Source organism: Centrocercus urophasianus, unplaced genomic scaffold (genome assembly GCF_019232065.1).
Source record: "Centrocercus urophasianus isolate 14NV4802_14NV808 unplaced genomic scaffold, USGS_Curo_1.0 seq_16, whole genome shotgun sequence".
Taxonomy (NCBI): Eukaryota; Metazoa; Chordata; class Aves; order Galliformes; family Phasianidae; genus Centrocercus; species Centrocercus urophasianus.
In genome coordinates, this window is record NW_024884711.1 from 8,741,865 (window position 1) to 8,760,739 (window position 18,875).

Consider the following 18,875-nt stretch of genomic DNA (forward strand, 5'->3'; position numbering starts at 1 on the left):
GGAAGATGAGGACAAGGCTATTCATTCCTTTTGTTTCTCTCTGTTGGTTCCCTATCTGCATAGGTAACAGATTCTCAGATCGTTTCCAGGTAAAAATCATTGCTTCTAATTTACATTCAGTTGTGTGTGCATTTATGAAAGAAGTAAAATAACTGACTGTCAGGGCAGGCTGCAGGTGGCCAATAGCTTTCTCATTGATGAAGTGCTGCTTATGTTGGGTAATACAGCTAGAGAGCACCCACCGTAGTGCTGAATGTAGCACTTCTTGACATGACTGATGTGACCACCTCATGAAACTGTGTCTTTTTTTCCTTGTTTGGATTAAACTGCCTTAAAGAAAATCTATCTTGATATGTTGGAGTTCATATGCTAAATGGGCACAATTCTGTAAATATTTATTTATTAAAATACACAAAGTGCTTCTTAAACAGGAAAGCAAACTTCACCAGCAAAAAGTCAACTCCCATACCCAACCAACCTGGGACAAATCTATCATGATATAAATTATGGAAAACTGTTGACTTTGGAGTCATGGTACATCTGCACACCATGATGGAATTTGTTCCATAGGATTTGCCATACTGAATTAGACTTCATATCAATCTACTCTACAGACTTGTCTCTGAACATAGCCAGCACCAGATGTTTCAGAGGGAAGCTGGAAAAAACCACCTGCTTCATGCAGAAATGAGGCCAATGTGTTCTTTATATTAGGTGCCCCCCTGAGCAACCATTAGGTATAGGTTTGGGTCTGAAAACAGAAAGTGTAATATTGTTTCACAAAATTTATGGCATCTCTAAGTATTTTTGCTGATTTTATAAATGCAATTTTGTGAATGTTGTTCAACTATGCATGTATTTAAACTGCTTCAGATTCAGTAAGGCTCTCAGCTGTGGCAAGGTGATAAACCTGTATGTCTAGAGATGCCAAACTGGTGATCACAGATCCATGGCTTTACTAGAAGAGGACATGATGACTTTTGGAGCTCTTTTTAATGAGATCTCATACGTAGGAGAAGTGTTTCCATCTATTCATTTAATGTTTTATAATTGCTGTAACAAATGATGAATCATCCAGACTGTCAGAACTTTTTGTCAAGTGTATGTTTATGGTGAATGGAATTAATGTAATTTCAGTGAGACTATTATGTTTCAAAGTGCATTTCCTATGGTTGTGGTTTAGGCCAGGCTGGGCTGTGTGCAGACATTAATTTCTGCACAGTAATTGGATCTATGTGATGAAGTTTGGATCTTTATTGTCTCTGTGAGAGACTGATTTTTATCACAAGGAACAATATGAAGTTACGGAAAAGAGATTGTCTCTGCTTCCATTTTTGCTACTTACCTGGGCAGCGGCTATCAGTGGTTTACAGGAATAGGGTGTTACATGTACTGGTTTGAGATGTGTCATCTTGGACTGAGAAGTTCCTGGGGAACCTCTGTGGATAAATATTCTGTTCTATTTGAAGTATCCCCAAAGACAGAGTCATGCTGCAGCCTTTTTGGGTGGAGGTGAATGAGCTTTATGAGAAGAGTATCTTCCAGGTTTAAACTTTGTTGGCTAGAGGACTGTTGCAAGCTTTTGAACTTTCAGTGTTGAAGCACATCACTGGGTAAACACTTTTGCATATGTTTAGTTCTGCTATTTCTGTTAGTTATCATTATTTCATAACAACTGCCCAACTCTGCTTTGTCTAACAAGAGATACATGCCTAACAGTTACATGGCAACATACAGAAAGTCAAACTGTGGGCTTCCAATATCAACCTGATCAAGTGATATCAGCTCTATAGGCTAAAATACCTGTACTTTAGCCTTTACAGAGCAGAAAAATATATGTTGATCACCCCAAAGGTAAAGATTCCTATTTATTACCGCAGAAACTTCAACAGACATAAAGAAAACAATAACAATTTCTTCCCCTCCCTCTTCTTCTTTCCTTTTATTTTCTTTTTTCTTTTTCTTTCTTTTTTTTTTTTAATTTTTATTTTTTATTTTTGTTTTTCTTTGAGTACTTGCAAACATCAGGAAAGTAAAGCCTGCTTTCCTGCTGTTTTGTTATAAGATATGATTTAGGTCAATTTATGGTCTGTCAGGAAACACATCTTCCATTACATCTAGTTTGATTTTTTTAAACTCACAACCTCTAGTTTTGTCCTTCAGTCTGTTATGATTAGAAAATCTTTCCTGATAAATATCAGGAAAGCTGTCTCCTGTTTCTGAAATCTCTCCTTAAAGCCATCTATTTTTAGGCGATATCCTCAAGAATTTTTGCAACATACTGGTTACTGAGGTAATGAGATTGCTAGGGGACAGAAAAATAGAGGATTGGGACCCTTACTTTACTTGTGATTTGCTGTATGTGTTCTTGTCTCGCAGATTGTAAGCAAGAAAACAAGTGTTAAACAAATACAGATGAAACATTATAGGCAAATAGTTCTACTGATGTACAGTGATGGCAGAATATGTATTGCTTCAGAGTAAAACATTTTGGAAACATGTAACAGATGTTGAGTTTTGACTTGGCACAGATTTATCCCACATTGAATACTTCATTGTAATTTTTCTCTATAAGTAGAGGAAGATGAACTGTTTTGTGCTGGTGAAGATTGAGAGTTGTTTTTCTTTCAAGTTCACATTTTAGCTTGCATAGAAGATCTAAGCAAGATATTATAGACATGAATGACTTCCTATAAAGTCATAATCTTCTAGCAGAGAACTGAATAATCTTAATTATAATCTTCTGGAAGAAAAAATTGGTCCTTGAACATGCTGAAGGTTTGGTAGAAGGAAAAATCCTCTTCCAGCTCACAACTAATGAAAAGTAGAGTTGAGCTCTACTCATGGCTGGCAGCTTGACCTTCTGTTGGTGTGATCCATGATCCAAGCTGTTCACACACCATGTTACCCCTTCCAGGCAACAGGTGGCCTGGTGGGAGCTGACTGATTCACAATAAAAAGCCAAAAGTTTTCAGACCTGCAATATCTAATGCATTAACCTAAACCTGAAAAAGAGAGATCTTTCTTATTTATACAGTGGAGTTGACATAAATACAGATTCAAACTTCCCCATCCTTCTTCTGCAAAATAAGTTTCATTTTTTTACACAGAAATGAGGGAAGTCATTCACTGCTGGCTTGGATTCAGTTTTCTTGTTATCAGACGAAAGTCGTGGCTACTATAAGAGAGCGGAGCAGAAATGTGTGGAAACATTATTAACTTTCAAATTAAACACAGTATTTGCAAGTTGCAATTGGGAGAAGAGGATTTTTAATTAGGAAACTTGACAAGGCATAAATGAATTGTTTTTGTCCCAGTAAAAACTGTGGCCTTGATAAACTTCTGTTATTGAAAAGCAAGTTAATTTCCCCTGTTCAATTCTTCTTTCAGTGACTGTTATACATCATAGGAACTAGTTTATGGGAGAAAGCACTGAATGGGAATTGATGATTATTTGGAGAATAGCTTAGCACAAAACTATTCACAGGAGTAAAGGAGGTTGGGATTTTGTTCCCCATTTAAACTCCACAAATGCTATTATCAGATGCTTAGAAGCTGGAATCTCTTTTCCCCTACTTTAGTGGTATACAAGAATGTATAATAATTATAGTGTACAAGAGTGTGTTTGTACTTCATTCCTATACCGCAGGCATACAGTAGTGAAGGTACCAGTTTTGTTCTCTGACATTTCACATATTAAAAATCCCACAGCATTACCCCTCATTTCCCAATTCTAAATAGGTTAGATCTTAAGCCTATGAAGAGAAGTGTTCTGTTGCAGTAGCAGGCAGATCCCACCAGTAAGTAGCTGCTTATCCCCACCCTTTGTGGTATGAGAGGCAATCACTCATCCAGAGCTGTCAGCAATGCCTGACCTTTTTCTAACAAAGTGAATCCAGTTACTCTGCATTTGCAATGTAAACTGTTCATGTTCAGGTGGTTGCTTTGGCTACAACAGGTTAAGTAGCACATGAATTGCTAGATACGTACCCTGCACATACAAGACACAGTCTTTCTTTTTTTCTATCTCATTCTGTTACCATGATCACATTTTCACCCCTTCCTAAAAAAGCTTATGTTTCCCACCTAGAGACGTTGCTTCACATCCCAGAGATGAACTTCCAGGGTGAGTTCATCCAGGCAGAGCTATCACAGATCATCCACCTTTTTCTGTGCAAAAGCCTTCTGAACCAATATCTTTTAAAGCCACCTGGATGGGTGGCCAGAAGGAAATGTCCTTTAACTTGGTTAGAACTCTCACATCCATAGCATGTGGCAGTGTTTCTCCAGTGCAGGTGACAGTGATTTGGAAATGGCACTGCTACAGGAAAGATAGAGTGATTGAGAGGTTTGACCAGTTTGCAGGGAGACTCCTGCCCTAAAATTGATCATGGCTTTCACTCCAGGCTACGGAGAAGTGCTAGAAAATCTCCATCACAGATAACCCGGGAAGAACAGACCTTTTAAGTGATTTTTTTTTCCACATGGTGCATATGTCAGACTTTGTCAACAGTCCCTAGTCAAGGGTGATTCTAATGGCTAACTGCAAGGGATCATAACAGGTTGCACAGTTATGTGAACTCTGCAAAATCTGTGGTCTTCTGGGTGCAAACAATTCTCAGAGAAGCCAATTATTTCAAAGGTAGAATTTGACCCCATGCTGTCATCTCCAGTAGTCATGCAATTCAATTAAATTAAGGTGGGAAAGTCACTCAGACAATTTTGAAAAATCACACTTAAAATGATTAAATAGGAAGGAACAAACATTTATATTCATATGTAGGCATATGCGTACATATGCATAATACATATCAAAAGATAGCATGCACAGTCACGCTACTAAGCATAATTCCATTTTACCTAGACTCTAGACTACACTCAACTCTGTGGCACGCAAGAGACTTCTGAGATTCTCCTTCTAGGAGGAAAAGCTTGTTTATTAAGGTCTCTAATTCTGGTGGACATGAGGGACTTTATTTATTTGTCTGCTCTTTCAATTTACATGCTTGTGTGTAAATACTGTAGATAAGGAAAGATCAAAGGAATCTGCCTTGCACTTGAAACAGAAGGTACAAAGTTCTGACGAAGATGCTTAATCCATCATTGATGCTGTTTTCCAAGTTGTTCCTTGTTGCTCTGCTGTATGAGGCCTTACACAGGGCACTTGAAGCACAGAAGGAATATGCCCTGAATGCCATACAGATGAAAGGGGACAGCTGAAGGGAAAGTGCTGAAGTAGCTGAGGATGGTGGGATCTGAAAATAGAAAGAAAATAATTGCTGCTGATGTGAATTTCCCAGCACTCTTGCAAGAATACATGGATAGAAGCCAAATAAGCTCAGAAAAGATCGTAGCTAACAACTGATTAATATTTAGCCTGTTCTCTTTCCCTCTTGTGCTGTTTAAAAAGCTACACCTCTTTTGACATTCTCTAAGATACGTCTGAGGCAAAAAACCATATCACACTGTTCTTTGCTTTTGTTCATAGCGCTACAGCAGCAGGTTTAAAAGGAGAATCATTTCTTCTATCAGACATCAGGGAAAATTTGGGATTGCTGCTGAGTGCTTGGCAGTTACACAGTGCATGATTGATATGACACTGAGTAGGAGTGGGATAACTTTTAGGAGTGATCACCAGTTTTAGGAGCACTCTGAGCTGCATGCTGACTTTCAAAGCAGTGAGCTAACAGCTGGTCAGCTTGACCCTGGTACACTACAGGCCAGCCTGGTGTTCTGTCAGGCTGGGCATGGTGTGACACAGCGAAGTGTAGGACAGCAGCAGGAAGACTGCCAAGTCTGAAAAAGGATGTATGTGGCCATGTGAACAATTCCTTCCCCTGCCTTAACTCATCATGAAATGAATGTAATGTGACTGTGGAAGAGTCTCTGCAGTTGGCAGAGGTTTGATAGTTCACTGGGAGAACTCCGTTATGAAGATGTGTGGATTTTAATGTGAAAACAAAATACCAGAACATCCTGGATCTTCACTGTTTCCTCTCCCATCTGATGCAGGCCAGCCCTTAGCCACTCCAAAATATGCTACACAGAATGATTGGAGGTAAAACTGAGTTGTATTGATTTGATCTGGTTTCCTCATCCTGCGGGCCAATTGGATCAAGTGGTAAGCCTTTGTCATACAGAAGGTAAAAGGTTAAGGCTAGGTAAGGTTAGGCTGTAAGGTTAAGGTTAGGCTGTACAAAGAAAAGGGAGATTTTTGAGCCACAGCTTTACTTAATTTTATTGTAAAGACAAATCTTCTCTTACATTCAGTGCCATCTGACAAAGACTTGCACAGAAATGCATCTCTTATGCACAGGGACTACAGTGTAATCCCAGTTATCAATGAATCATAGAATCACAGAATTGTTTGGGACTTTAAAGCCCACCCAGCCCCAACCCCCTGCCATGGGCAGGGCTGCCACCCACCAGCTGCCCAGGGCCCCATCCCACCTGGCCTTGAGCACCTCCAGGGATGGGGCACCACAGCTTCTCTGGGCAGCTGTGCCAGGGCCTCACTGTCCTTTGAGTAAAGAATTTCTGCCTAATATCCTACCTAAATCTCCCCTCTTTTAATTTAAAGCCATTCCCCCCTGACCTTTATCAGATCATTATTGAAGAAGGAGCTTTGATTGGCAGGGTGTGAGGACACCTGGCCACCTTGCATTACACAGCTTTGGGACAAGGCTTCTAAAAAGAATGAAAGTTCAAGGTTTTATCAGCAACAGTTTTCCTAGTGTCTTTTGACATCTGTGAGTTATTTATATCACCTCTCTGAGTTGGTGGGACTGGATCTTTGAAAGTAGTGTATGTACATTTAAGTTATGCTGTATTCAAACAAGTGTACACCCCGCTTGTTAAGTTTATGAGATTGGCTTGGTAGTGCAGTAAGTTGATAAATGCAGACTTAGTTCAGATCTAATTCTCATCTTCCCAGAACATCAATCTAATTCCTGTCAGTATTTATACATACATATATATAACAGGTAGCTGCTATCTGCCTGTATCGGATGTGAGACACTTGTCTGCCCCCAAAATATTAAAATGAGAAATATTTGCACTCAAGCAAACATTTTAAGGTCTTAAAAGTTCAGTAAATTATACCACAGTAATTATGAGATATCCTAGTCTTAGAATTTCATGCAATTTAATCAACATCACATATTTTTTTAAAATATAATATTTTATTTCCAAGCAGTCAATAATTATAATCTATTAGAGAACACAGATTTTCTTTGGTACTCATTTTGCTTTCACACTCCATAAAAGATTTAAGACATTCAAGTACCTCACTTTGACTCCATTAAACTTCTATTGCTTGTTTGACAGAGAATGCGTTTTTCTCTTATCAACGCTTATGATTGACTCCAAATCAACAGAATAGAGCTGGATGCCAAAGCCTCACAGCCTATTGTGAGCTTCAATCCTTTGTGCTTTGAAAGTGTATTTAACCTCCTTCAGAGTCAACAGTTAGCATCGCTAGCTTTCAAAAGGCAGTAACATGGGGACACGTGCTTTGTTCTACCTTTCTGAATATGTTAGGACATGTCAGAAGGAAAGTCAAATTACACCTTCTGACAGATGCACTGGTCAGGGTCAGGGTATGCATTCCCGGGCATTCCACAGCAATGGCTGGTCTGCAGCCTTCCCCTTGATATTGGGGCGGAAGAAATGTTGTCTGCTGACAGCAACAACTTAAGATGTGTCTTCGGGACATCCCACAAATGTGGCTTATTACAGTTTTGGTGGCTGTTTGCTCAAAGTCTTTGCCATATCTCGCATGTGAAGCTTCCTTCTAGTAGATTGAGAATGGGCTATCAGTGTGCTCCTATAAAAATACTGCATTTCTTGAGTTGTTAAGAGGAGAGCTCAAAAGAGATACTGTTAGATCTTTTGTCTTTTTTTTTTTTCCTTCTTGAACCCTGGATAGAGAGAAAAAGAAAAAGGTGTTTTGCTCATACTGACTTCATACTGGCTTGAAACATATACGGCCATGAATTTCATGAGCTTACTAATGTGACTGTCAAGTCCCTTACACAGAAATCATCATTTGCATTTTCCATTTAAGAACTTGATATTCTTTATAAACTTACTTGAATTCTGTAAAGAGAGCTGACAGTTTCTAAAGAGAAAAAAAGCCATATTATTATTATGTCACTTATAGAAATGCTAATGGCAGGATATGAAGGACAGCATAATTATAGTGTTGCTCTAGTGATTCTTTGGTTAAGGTTTTCTCAGTACTTTAATTACAAACTACTTATTTCAGCAGTTTAACTTTCTGAATTCTCAGTCAAACACCCTTTGTGTTCAATTCACTCTTTGTGGTGTTTGTTGGTGTAAAAAGAGTCTTCTGAAGGCAAAGTAGAAGTGCCCACTTTTTTGGAGAACAACTGGACTAAAGAGAAAGACTAAGGAAAGAACTGTTGTTTTCTGCATAAGAATCAAACTGTTGTTGAGAATTATATGAACTGGAGTAAACAGGAAGGAGAAAACCCTCATAAGAGAGGCTGGGAGAGAGTTAGGCATATGTCAGGCCAATTTGACAGGACAAATTTGAAAAGCAGCACAATAAGTAAATGAATTCAGATGAGGTTAAAGCACAGTAAAAATAGAGAAGCCAGTACCTCTCTAGCCAGCATCTTAGAAACCTGCCACCTCAACATACCTGAACATGGGAAAGGAACTTGAAAAGAAGTAAAGAACAAAACCTTTGAAAGAGCATCAACTTATATGTTTGTCCAGCAGGCATAGTTTTCTGTTTCCTACAAAATGGCTTTTCAGTTGTTGAATCCATTCTTGAAGCTTTGGTCCATTGGTTCTGTTGGGATTTATGTGCAATGCTTTTAAGCTCATGTCTATGTGAATTTCAGAATGAGAGCAGTCTTAAGTTTGGAACCAGTTCCTTTCCTGAGGCAAGGCCAAGGGACGAGTAGTTCTGTTGAACTCTTCAAGGGACAGATTGAGGGGCAGATCACATCATTTGAACAGCGCTGCAAATTTCTCAAAATCGTAAAGCACAAATCGTATGATTAACAAGGCTCCTTTCTTCAGAGAACTGCAATTTGACAAACCTCATCTATAAACCTCACAGACCTCATTAGGAGCTTGTAATCCTGTGTTTGTTTATTTACAGTAATAAGTGTATGCTGACAGTTATGTCTAAAAAGCTGCTGCTGCTTGTCCTTGGTGGGGAAAGGCAAGAAGGACAGTTTTAACTTGTTGTGTTGTGATTCATTTCAAATTGGTGGCGTGAAAGTTGGGGAGTGAGATTGAAAGAGGAGAGCACACATCATGTGCGGTTGAGGAACAATTTGCAATAGTTTGTAACAGTGAGAATTACCTTGATTTCTTCTTGACATTTTCTGTCCCTTTCTTCCCTCCTCCCCTTACATCAAGCAAAGGTTTTTGGCAAGTTCACAATAACATACTGTCCTTGCACATTGCCAAGGGAGGTAAAATTGGGCTTACTCTGAGAAGCCACAAAGTTCAAGGGAAGCCTGGATCTGCATCAGCTTTGGTAACAAGAATTTTTGCAGGACTGTAGTACAGCTGGGTTTGCTTTTGTTTTGTTATTCTTGATTCTACTGCTGTGAGAGACGTGGTGGAAACAGGAACATATTTGCATGTCTGTATGTGGGGAAATAACCAGCTTAACAAAGATTTATGAGGTAAATTATGATGTTTGTTAAATACCCAGGCGGAAAATCAGAAACTCTAGACACGGTGAGCAGAGAGGGCATCAGTAAGAAGCTGTGATTCAGACAAATAGAAAGCCTCAAAAGTTAATTTAAAATGAAATAGTGCTCTGTTTCATGAATAACAATAAGGTATTTTGTGGTGCCTCTCCACCTCTGTCTGATGCTGACTCTTGCATTCTCCATTTTTTGTTCTTTTTTTTCCTGGTATAGGAGGTTCACGGGTTGCTTAATGAGAGACAATACCTACTGAATCTATAAAGATTCTGCCACAAAGTTTTGCAGCATAATTGATTTCAGGTTAGGAATCAGTTGTCTTGGGGAAGAAGACTGAGGGTGGAACTGGGACTTGTCAACGTGTTTCATCCCCTAGCCTGTACTATAGTGTGCAAAAGGGCAACATCTCATCTCATCTTGTCTCACCTCTTCTCTCTTCTTTCGGCAAAGGAAGAAGAGCTGCTGGCTAATGTAGGCAGCTCATGCCAGCTCCTCCAGCTGCTGGGGTAGGAAAGCTGATCTGCAACCACTGTCCCATGCTTTGTTCCCTGATATCAGTGATGTCAGGACTGGGTATGTGACATTTCAATTAAACAGAATATTAAAAAAAAAAAAGCAAGCAACTAAGTGCCACTGCAGGTGAGAGCTGTTACTGGTCCAGACAGCTAGAACTGCTGGATTTCTGGCTCTATGGCTGTGAATTGAAGACAGGGTGCTTAGCACATACACAGTTACCCACAAGTTTAGACTACGTGGGTAGTAAATGAGAGCTTGCTGCTGTATTATGTGTGCAGTGTGTTTTCTCCACGGTACCTACTTTTACCTAATCTTAGGTATTAAATTACACTGACATCACTTAACAGGACCTTTTTAGAAGACAGAATGGAATGGCAATTTGGTGTAATGCAGATGAATCTCCTAAAGTTGTTTTCTTTTTATTGCTTTATTCTCCTGGGAAATGTCCAGCATAAGTAAATAAAACCAAAGTGGTTTTCATTTGATGAAACCATGATTTTTGCCCACTCTGCTATACTTCAAAGTGGGATATTTGAAATTCTCTAACAAAACAGTTTAATTAGAACTTAAAAATATATATATATATATATACATATATATAATTATATATTTATTATATTTTATATATATTTTATATATATTTATATATATATAATTTATAATATAAAATTAAATAATAAATTAAAATATAATTTTTATATATTATATATATTTATATATATTTATATATAAAATATATTTATATTTATATATTTATATATATTTTATATATATATTTTAAAGCTTAGACATACAGAATTAAGTGCCCAAACCTTCATTTTTATACTCTAATCAAGTTTCTTAATCTACAGTGGTTTTAGGCACTAGTGGAGCAGATTTTCTGTTAGTGGCTAAGAAGAAAGGCAGAGTATTTTTCTCCTCACAGGTGAAGGTGGAAGTGTTACAATACAAGCTGCCATAAAATAGACGAGAGTAGAGATAAATGCAGTATTTGAGAGAGAAGGAAAGGCATTACAAAAAAGACCTGTACCACCTAGTGATGTGTTTGTTCAGCAGAGCTTTTAGAAAGAGCACTAATGGCCCATTTTATCTATCACCCAAAAGTCAATGAAAAACGCCCATTGACTTAAACAGGGATTGGATCAAGTGCCCAGCTTTTAGGAATAATTATACTGAATATGGCAAAATTCTCTTCAGACTGAATGCTGCTCCCTCCATTATGTGCCCTGGCTTGCAACAAACAATCCCCCTTTTCTGCCCACACAAATGCAAGTGGTAGTGCTGTTCCTCCCAGTTCAACTTGCAGAGGCTGAAGCTTTTTAGACCAGACAAGCAATCCAGACCAAGCAAATACAGGTGAATGGGAAAACCACATTTAAAATGTCTTTGTTGCAAATATTCTTTCCTCGATGTCTAGAACACAGCTGATGGGTTAGGAGATCTTTTGACTTCTGAAGGTATGTTTTCTCTCTCCTTTTGCTCAGGCCACTATGTTATTTGGCAGAAGGAACAAGGTAATCCATGCTTCCCAAGGAATCTCTTTTATGATGCGAATTTTGGCAAGGAGAGTGACCGCCATTCAGTCCAGTGCAGTGCACCCTCACTTACGTTTTCTTCCTAAACTGTTCGTGGCTTGATTTTGTTTTTTTGTAGTAGGGCTACTATGATTTTCTTTGCTACTGTCATGTGGCATGTTTTGTGAAAACTACACCGTACTGAAACTCTCAGGAGTATGCTTGATCATGAGAGAGACCAATCCAGAAATCTTAAAAGCTGGTGGATAATAAATACGATGGTGGCTGGGAACATAGCTGGATTGCCCCCATTCTGCTGTAACAACAGCATCAGCAACAAGGACAATAATAATAGAGAAGCCCTAGTGCCAATTGTTGCCTCTTATCTAAATGCACAGATGAAATTAAAAAGTGTAAGCTGGTTCTAGAAGACATGAATTAAGGCACAGGACTCATAGCTTAACATCTGCTTTGTAATTTAGTAGAGATACCACTTCACGTGAACAGAACCATCTGACACTGAAGAAAATGTAACTTAGTAAGAGTGCATAAAGGAGCTGCCTGGACTTTGACTGTTATGAGGTTTAGTTTTTCTCTGTGATATGATCCCTCCCTCAGGTGTTGCTGCCCACTGATTGCCTTTTGAGAGCATGAGTATTTTATCAGAGTTTATTCATAGCCGTTCAGCTCTACTTATCCATCTTCCTTGTTTTAAACTTACCTCTTCCTTAAAAATAAAACCTCATGACAATGATTTGGTGAAGCAAACTAGTAGCAGAATGAACAGACCACAGATTCATAGTATGATATAGGTTATAAGGGATCTCTGCAGCTCACTTGGTCCAAAAGCAGAGACATCTGGTCCAGAGCTGCCTTTTCTTTCTCTCTGTAGGAAATAGAGTCCAATGGATCACTAGGAGTGTCTATTTGGACTCTCTGAATACCTCACAGTTGAAATCCAGGAGGAAAAATAAGGTGTATGATTTAGAAAAAAATAGTTTAGAGTCTCCCCATATAAAAACTTAAAAGATTATTCTCTGTGCAAAATATAGTGGCAGAAATTATCCTTATGCTTGCTAGGGGAAAGACAGTTAGGATCATCTTTCTTTTTTTCTTCTTTTTTTTCCACGTTGGAAAGCTTGATGCACAATGAGTTATTTATACTGACAGATTAAGCAAATAAGCTGACCATAGTTCCCCAGCTTGGAGATCAGTTACTGCAAATAAGCAAAGAACTGAAAAGCGTATAAGCAAAATCTGTAAATACAGAAAATCCTTGTGAACTGTTCTGCAAAGGCTCGTGGTAAAAGAAACTAGCACAGTTGTGTTCGGAGGTGAACTCAATGGTAAACAGACCAAAGTAACATTTTTTTTTTAATCAGTTTGCACCAAGGACCCCAGAACTCTTTGTTCTCAAATAAAAGATGAATAAATCCTGGCCGTCTCTCAGAAGTTAGCATGGAATGGCACGGTTGTTGCTGGCAACATTACACAGGATCATGAAATGAGACAGAGAATATCATCATGATCTGAAAGCAGTATCATATTAAGACAGGCAGGATGTTATTATAAGCTCTGCAGTTCGGCCAGCAGGTCTGGCTTATTTCAGCCAGTTCTGTGGTGGGTTCTTGGCAAATACTCAGGGCTTCTGTTTTAAGTATCACCTGTGCTAGTGACTTTCCAGCCACCCTTAGCTCTGCCTGTACTGCTCTATTCCTAGGCAGAAACAGGTTTTCCTTGTGGCTTTCTGAGGCACAAGGATGGAAAAAGTCTTTGAAACAAAATAAAATCATTGCTGTTTTTATCACCAAATCCTGCATGGCACAGCTCTGATGTTTGGCTCCCTTGAGTTATCAGAACTTCCCCAAGCCTAGCACAGCTGCCCAAGGGAGTCCTGCAGCTACCTGGAGTCTCTTGAAATAGTGTAGAGTTGTTCTCATGGCTGGCAATTCTGAGGAGAGCAGCCTGCCCTTGAAAATGTTATGTACTGGAACAAGATCTTAAAATCACTTCTGTTGAGTCTTGTGCTGTGCCCCCTCTTCTCTTTCAGGCAGAGGTGTGCCAAGCTCTTAGGAACAAGTATCATTTCTTAATCTATTTTATAAGAGCTTCCTTTGATGTTCCTCTTTATGCTCTGTAGCATGAAATTAAAGAGAAACACTATTGTTGAGAAAAGAAACACTTTTTGTTAAGAAAAGAGCTAGCATTAACAGAATAATTATGTATAGATAAGTTAGAAATAAAATCAATTAACTTGTTTACAGGTGATGAGTGGAAAAGAAATGTCTTTATCTGCCTTCTCCATTTTGTATGTTCCTAGAGGGATTTAAAAAATATTAACTGTGCGTCCAGTGGCAGCTTTGGAGGGGGTCTTTGCCACCATCTATTGGTGAAATGGTAGAAAAGACAGAAGGAGCTGACCTTACCAGTGTTCTCTACAGTTAAATGGAGCAAGCTTTTGTTCCACTGTGAGGTTTCGGAACATTTTTTTTCTTCTTGCTGTAGGACTGAGAGTAACAGGACAGAACTTTTCTTCTCTGAGTGAAGAAATGTCATACCCAAACCTTAACAGTTGGCCAGTGATCCTGCATACCTCTCAGTGGTGAAGAAGTCATGAAGAAGAATATACTTCTAATGTCAAGTCTCTTGTCAATTTATTTCTTCCATGCTTCTGGTAAAAAAAAAAAAGTAAGGCCTATTTTCTTTGCTTGTTTCAAGAAAAATTTCACTGATGTTTGAATTGAGCCTCATGCTGCTGACAAAACTTGGAAGAGTGCTGTAATTGCTTGCATTTCTGCAGAATCTGGTGATGGGGGCATCTATGAAATGACATTCATTGTAAGTAGAATGTAGGCAGAGTCAACCTATACCCTGAAAGACAGGCAAGGAGGGAAATGAAGGGAGAAAGTACCAACTATTGAGAAAAAAAGTAAAATTTTAAGTATAAGAAATGAGTCTATTTTATTGGATACATCACCACTGCTTGCAGATGCAAATTCCTCCTGAGTAAAGCTTTTGTACTGTAGGTTCGAAAATGAATTCAGGTAGAGCCAGTGACAGCAGTGAATAAGTGTACAGACAGTTTAAAGAGATTGCTTAGTTTTCAAATCAACAAATTGCTGTGGTTCTACTTAATCCATCAAAAAAGGAAAAGAGAACAATCTGGCAGACGAGCAGGAAGGTAAGATGGTAAAGGACATAATGTTCCAGCTATTTTAGGACCCATCTACACTATGAAACTTATGGCATTCAAACAGTTGTTGAACATTTTTGAGGAACAGCTGTGTTATTGCTGAAGTGTGAAGACTGAAGTGTGTATAGACCTGTAGGGGTGCTCAAGAACAGTTTTGAGTGAGCTTCTATTCAGCTGAAAACCCTGTTCTTACTCAATTTCACTGTGTGTGAAGAGGGTCTAGCAGAGTCAAATGACTTGATGAACATTCCCTTTATTTCAATGAAAGTAGAAGCAATTATGCGTGATAACTTTGATAGCTGTGCCAATCTTCCTTAAATAAGAGTAAATAACATAGATCAAAAGTGTGCTTTTAGTGTTCATTCACAGATACTCTGGTCATTGTTTAGGTATCTCTGCTCCATGAATAAGACAATTTTTCTACCTCCTTCCTTCTTTTCTCTTGATGGGGCTAAAATTTTGCTTATTCTTCAAGACTGGATCTCCCACAGAGAAATAAATTGAGAATAAAGAAATGTGTCTCATTGCAAGATGATATGAGAAAGATTTTCAAAGTCAATGTGAGATAACCTTTATTCTCTTAGAAAAGATTTTCTTCATAGTTTAACCCACTTATCAAAGCATCCCTGCCAAGCCTGGCCTGCATAATGTGTTCAAAGTCAGTATGTATTAATCATTTTTTGGATGAGTAACTGAAGCAGAAAGATGAATAACTTTGCAGCAATTTTAGTATGTTCTTCATTGGCTCGTCTGTCTGTTTACAATTGTATACATATGCAGATGTGAATTGTCTGTGGTGGTAAAGTGACGGCAGCTCAGGTCTGTGGGAGTGCAAGTGGTTTTGGAACAATTTTCTGGAGTACTGACTTAAATGATCTATACTTTTGCTCTTGTCTCCAAATGATGTCATCTCTCCTCTGTTATTCTGAAAATCAATTTCTTTCTGTTATTAGATTATTGGCAATTTCTGAAAATATCTGCTAAAGTAAAGTTGATAATTGCACAGTGCTGAAACACAGAAATGTAGCATAGAACTGGGAGCTATTCTGTAGCTACTTCTTGTAATTAGGGTTGTTTTTGTGTATGTGGATTGCACAGTTGCTTGCACTAATTGTGTGCAGGCTTTTTTACACATTTTATACTTGCTATGTGAATATATGTCCAATTTGCATAAACAGTAATACATTTGCATATACAAATAGGGATTCAGAGTCTATACAGATGCTGAACTTTGGTTTATGAAGATCTGAGCAAGCATTCCATCTCTGCTTAGTCTGTACCGAGAGTCAAAATGCCACTGGAATGTAATCCTGAATCATACTCCTTGCACTTAGACCTCTGCAGTCCAGGACAGTATATATATGTAGATAGCTTGGAAACGAATGCCTCCAGTTTAGTTCTGTGTAACTACAACCGTTACAAAGAGCACAATAACGCTATTTGATAAATCATATTCTCAGCTACAGCACGCTATTTTTCAATGTAGTCACTGCTATCGACTATGCCTTTCTGCTTGCGATGGACAAGAGCCTGTATGCCATGACTGTAAAAATCTGCAATACTCTCTGTAACATAGCTTGTCATTCACATTACAGTCACCATTGCTGAAATGCACCACCTCACTGTACTCACCTCCACTGCTTGGTGTCCATGTTCAGCAAGTGTTGATGAATGTCAGTGGATGCCTTGTTTTCTGCATGGAGGAATTCAGTTCCACACCTTTACTTCATACACACTTCCATGTCAGACACCATTCTGTCAGACTGCCCCTCTGCTGCCATCTGTCACACCACAACAACGTGTAATATAATACTAGTGGGAGGGGAAGGTGCAACCTCTATGGCCATACAGCCACCATTCACCTGTGATGTTGTGGGCCAACACCATAAAATGTGAGGCTTTACTTCCAGAGCAACCCTTGTACCTGTTATTATTTTTAGTGATTTGAGGTGCCTTTAAATTCATTATGATTTAACAAAAACGCAGTTCTTATTCCTGAAAACCAACAGATGATAGAGAAAGAAAATAAAAGAAAGGAACTATCTGTCAAGGTGTGTGGGAAGAGGGAAACAAGCAATGTATATATTGAAAAATACGACAGATTAAAAACGTATACTTTCAAGAACATATGTGGTTGTAGCATTAACACTTATAATAACTCTGCTCCTTTTACTTTACCATCCTCCATCCTCTTTGCACTATCATACCTTTTTCCAGTTTTAATACTGTGATGAAGAAAGCAGTTAGTGGCTTATCACGTAGGGCAGACATAAAGGATGTGCTTGCTTTGTACTGGAGAATTGCAGGCGTTTCTTTTCTATTTTTTCACAGATTCTGTTTGCTTTCCTTCTGGGAAGGGCAAAGAATTTAACATTTCCTGGCCATAGTAGCCCTCTGGATTTATTGTGCTGAAAATTACCTAGTGTAGGTAGGCACATTTGTTTTGGAAAAAGAAATCAGGCTAAAGCATGGGATACTTGTCTATAGTAGGCCCTGTCACAGAGGATCCCATGGGAAGACAAAACAATGCATAAATAAATTAAATTTGACCTTTTATGATTTAAATTATAAAATGCATAATTTCAGTAGTATTTCTGTAATCACTGAAATTACTCTGGGTTTATTGTGCCTTAATCTGGGGGACTTCTTGGCTTTCCTACACTTCAGCACGTCACTGTTATGAACATTCACTGTGGTGCCTGATGGTTCCCATTGCAGACAAAACTCTAAAATAATGCTGTATGGATACTTCAGTTTGTTTTTGTTGTCTTAAAATTACATTTTTGGCAAAGTACTTGAAAATAGGATATTTAATTCAAGTCAGTTATATTTTGAAACCAAAAATGTCTGCATATTGGCTCATAATTTCCTTCCTTTACAATGGGGCTATGACAGCCTCATCCCATATGAAAGAAGATCTTTAGTGATGGAAGATGAAATCCAGCTAAAGTGCAGGAAAGAATGGGAGCATTTAACAACCAGTATGTGATTTCTGTGAGTCTTTGTAATAAAACATCCAAGTAAAATACTTTTGGTTTTTCATACATAAATGAAAAATAGAGACCTTTCCAGCTTTGTGATCATTGTTTTATTTTGCCCATTAAGTAAATCTTTTCTAACATGGGAAAATGTTTTGTAAAAATGCAGTATAGCTTCTAAAAAATACATCAGCATCACAAAAACTGTATTTAGAAGTTGGAAGTGTTAGTAGGAACAATATGTGAAATCCTTTTCCTAGCAAAAGCTCCACAGGTTTTGTTGGTTTCTGAGGAACTCCAAAACATTGTTCATTCTTGTCGGTGGGATGTCCTACCAACATCCACTGCTCCTCTGATGACGTGAAATCAATCTGAATCATCTTTGTCTGATACCACTTCTTTGAAAAAGTATACTTGTATTTGGATATATGCAGGAAGCAATATTAAAATTAGACACAATCTAAAACTTAGCAGTATATTAATTCATTAAAGTTCACTTAAGACATGTAATTGGCAAGAATGCTTAGAGTAATCACAGCAGGAAACAAAATCAAAATAAGATTCTAAAGTGGAGATGCTTTTCTGACCAACAAGGGAAAGATTAGAAAACAAACTTCTCTATTTCATATAATAACTTTAAATTAATCAAGTGTTTTTAATTCGGAAAGCTTTCTTCCTGTTACACGCTGCTTTGTTCTCATGAGGCTCCTCCACACTGCAGCTCCCGACAGTTCTGGCCTTGACGTTTCTAATAGTGCTTTCAATAACTTCTGAAAATTTCTACAACAGAGGATTTATGTGATGAGTTCATCAAAGCAGACTGTACAGCGATGTGTTTTTATCACAAATAAATATCTACATTTCATTACTGAAGTAGATAAAATATTTAATGGACTGCAGTGACCTTCTGCCTAGTGTTTCTTTGCTGCTATTTTTTTTTTCACTTCAGAAATGTATGCGCAGGGTATAAATTCGGATTTTT

At 38.2% G+C, this 18,875-nt stretch overlaps 1 protein-coding gene across 8 annotated transcripts in view; it reads left to right on the forward strand.

The window, feature by feature from the left end:
- The window catches only part of GADL1 (glutamate decarboxylase like 1), a 249,377-nt gene that overhangs the window by 62,480 nt on the left and 168,022 nt on the right, over positions 1 to 18,875 (forward strand). The window contains exon 1 of one of the 8 annotated variants that reach the window (XM_042816574.1): positions 14,391 to 14,410. The exons of 6 other annotated variants lie outside the window; for them this stretch is intronic. The gene's annotated coding sequence lies outside the window, so the exon portion shown is untranslated. Of the gene's footprint in view, positions 1 to 14,390; positions 14,411 to 17,319; positions 17,340 to 18,875 lie in introns of those variants that run through there. One more of the 8 variants, XM_042816575.1, reaches the window with a different exon arrangement.